The 3,040-nt window shown below is 39.0% G+C and overlaps 1 pseudogene; it reads right to left on the bottom strand.

Annotated features, from left to right (window-relative positions):
• Positions 1 to 249: 249 nt before the first annotated feature.
• Positions 250 to 635, bottom strand: LOC118577394 (annotated as a pseudogene).
• Between the last annotated feature and the right edge of the window lie 2,405 nt (positions 636 to 3,040).

The following is a 3,040-nucleotide window of genomic DNA, read 5'->3' on the forward strand; positions in this document are numbered from 1 at the left end:
CTGTTAAATGGTGACATTCTGCCTCTCACCTGTCTTAGGTATTATTTCACTTTTGAAAAAGATTAAAAAATGGTAGAAGAGAGGATGAGGAGATGGGGACAAAACAACCCTGTAAGACAAATTAAAAATACAAAAACCGGATGTAGTATAATATTTATAATAGAAATTGGCTGAAAATACCACATGCTAACAGACAATATGATACACAAGCAGGGTGGGAGCAGACAGGAAAGGGCAGAGGCCGCAGGCCTACACCAGGAGCCTTTCAATAGACTGCTGGATGGACTGGATCTTCTGCTTTAGCTGGGAGCCTTCTTTGATGGTAACTGAACAGGCAATGACAGGTCTGGAGACCCCACAGGCCTGTTCTAGGGCCTGCTTGGAGCACATGAATACATAAGGGACATTCTTATCTTCACACAGCAGGGGAGGTGCAGGTTGATCTCCAGGGGCTCAGCATCTACTGCTATCACAATGAACTCAGAGATGCCCCTGTTGAGGGTTTTGGTGGCTTCATTGGCTCCTTTTCGAAGCTGCTTGTAGTTACATGACTGCTGAATGAGGTCCAGCAGCTTCTTGGTGAGGTAGGCATCTGTGAGGGGATAGGCCCTCGGATTTATACCAGCCTCTGTCATGGCTGTGCTGCGACAGCCTTGCCGCGATTCGATAATAGCCCACCTCAGACAGGCTGAAATGTGGCACAGCCTCATTAATTTCTTACAAAGATTGACTTCAGCAGTAAATAGAATGATACCAAATTCAGAAGCTAGACAGATAATAATTGAATCTTTGGCTTTTGAAAATGCTAATACACAATGCAAAAGGGTAATTAGGCCATTAAAGGCAAGATCAGCACCCTTGGAGGAATGGATCTGAGATACAATGAATAATGAATCTCATGACCATGATGATGCTTGAATAGGAGAGGTGATTTCCAGAGGTTTGAGGAAAAATAGTAATGTCAAATGTTTTAAGTGCAGAAATAAGGTCACCTAAAAAGGGACTGTGAACAGGGAGTTCCTAGAAATAATGTTTTCTCAAGGAATAATCCCAACAGAACACCCCTCCCTTCTGGATTATGCAGAAGGTGTGGTAAAGGCAAACATTGGACTAATGAATGTAAACCAACAAGGGACAGACAAGGTAATCCCTTGCCTTTCCATCGGGAAACTCCCTGAGAGGCCTCTTGCAGGCCCCCATATCAAATTCCATACAGTCCTTTCTGTCATTGTGGAAGAAACTCCTTCCCAGAGCAATTAAAGAACAATTGTAAAAACCACACTGCTCTGGATGATAGAACAGCTATAGAAGAAAGAACGAAAAGTTGGATTTGGAAATTCCTCAAGTTAGGGTTGGGGAAGGGTTTTATTTGTCTTTCAGGAGAATAAAGGCTAAGGAGTCTGAAGAACACTGGACAAATGAGACATCTGAAGAAAAAGGACAAATCATCCAGAAAAAAATGCCCCACAAAAAAGATTTTCTGCAGTGAACCATGACCATACCTAATAGCAACCTTTGAAGTCTTTGAAAAGGTGATACAATCCCACAATGCTAACTCCACATGGACTTTGATAATGCCATCAAACTGAGAAACACCACCTAAAGATTGGCTTTGGACTACAACTGCTCAGGACAATATCGAGATGGCTAGCTGAGATGATATAGCCTCATAGACTACTCCAGTCAGGACTTGACCATGATCCTAAATTTTCTTTGTGTTCCCATAAGACTACCAACACCCCTAATCAGCAGGAAGTAATCTAGAAAACTATAACCACATCCCCAGAAAACATTATGGATGTTTGTCTTTGTTTAGGGGTTGGTTTAAAATTGTTATTTGCCATAATCAATCTCTTTGTAGAAGAAGAAAGGAGGATATGATAAGGAAATGTATTATATAGAAATGGTAGGATAAAAGGGTAGATTATTAAATCTACTCTGAAAAGAAACAAGAGAGAATATTGTAGTGATATTGTGTCCCCCAAAATCTTATGCACCCTACATATATGTATATATATATATAAACTTATCTGGGATCAAAGAACAGAACAGCCACTAGATATAGAAGCCAGAAAATGGTGGCACACCTTTAATCCTTGCATTCCTAAGGCAGAGATCTGTCCGGATCTCTGTGAGTTCAAAGCCACACTGGAAACAGCCAGGCATGGTGACTCATACCTTTAATCCCAGGAAGTGATGTCAGAAAGCAGAAAGGTATAGAAGGCATGAAAACCAGAAACTATAGCTGGTTAAGCTTTTAGGCTTTTGAGCAGTAGTTCAGCTGAGATCCATCCATTTCCTCAGAGGCTTCCAGTCTGAGGAAACAGGATCAAGTGAGGAACTGGCAACGTGAGGTAGCTGTGGCCTGTTCTATTTCTCTGATCTTCCAGCATTGACCCCAGTACCTGGCTCCAGATTTGTTTTTATTAATAAGACTCTTTAAGATTCATGCTACAGAATATGGATATGATAAAAGGCAGATTATTAAATCTACTTTTAAAAAGCAACTACTAGTTTTTAAATATTTTAAATTGGACTGGATTTTTGTATATTGTATACAAATTTTGTATATTGATGCAAAGTTGAGATTATTTATTAGAACATACTGTGCATATGTTTTTAATCTTGTTCAAGGTATTGTATTTATATAGTTCATTTAACAATGCAAATTTCTAGTCCTTGAAAGTTATTATTATCAACTATTTAGGATAATAAAGAAATGCAGGTTAGTAATTAGTCACGTATTTCAATTAAACTTGTAGTAAGGTTAAGTATGGTTTCAAGGTCAAACAGAGACATATTTTAGATAGACAGGTCATTTTCAAACACTTCAGAGATCTACAGAATATGGCATTTAAGTTATTTTAATAACATAGGGGTTTTTTTGTTTGTTTTTTGTTTTGTTTTGTTTTTATGACAATGAGACATGTCTGTTCCTAGCAGCACCAATCTACTTCAGAGAGGATGACGGGCATTGAAGAAAATTCCATATCGAGTTTACATTCTTTGTGGCAAAAGTTAGCCACTGGGCAAGAAATTG

This window comes from Onychomys torridus, chromosome 2, assembly GCF_903995425.1.
Source record: "Onychomys torridus chromosome 2, mOncTor1.1, whole genome shotgun sequence".
NCBI classification, from domain to species: Eukaryota; Metazoa; Chordata; class Mammalia; order Rodentia; family Cricetidae; genus Onychomys; species Onychomys torridus.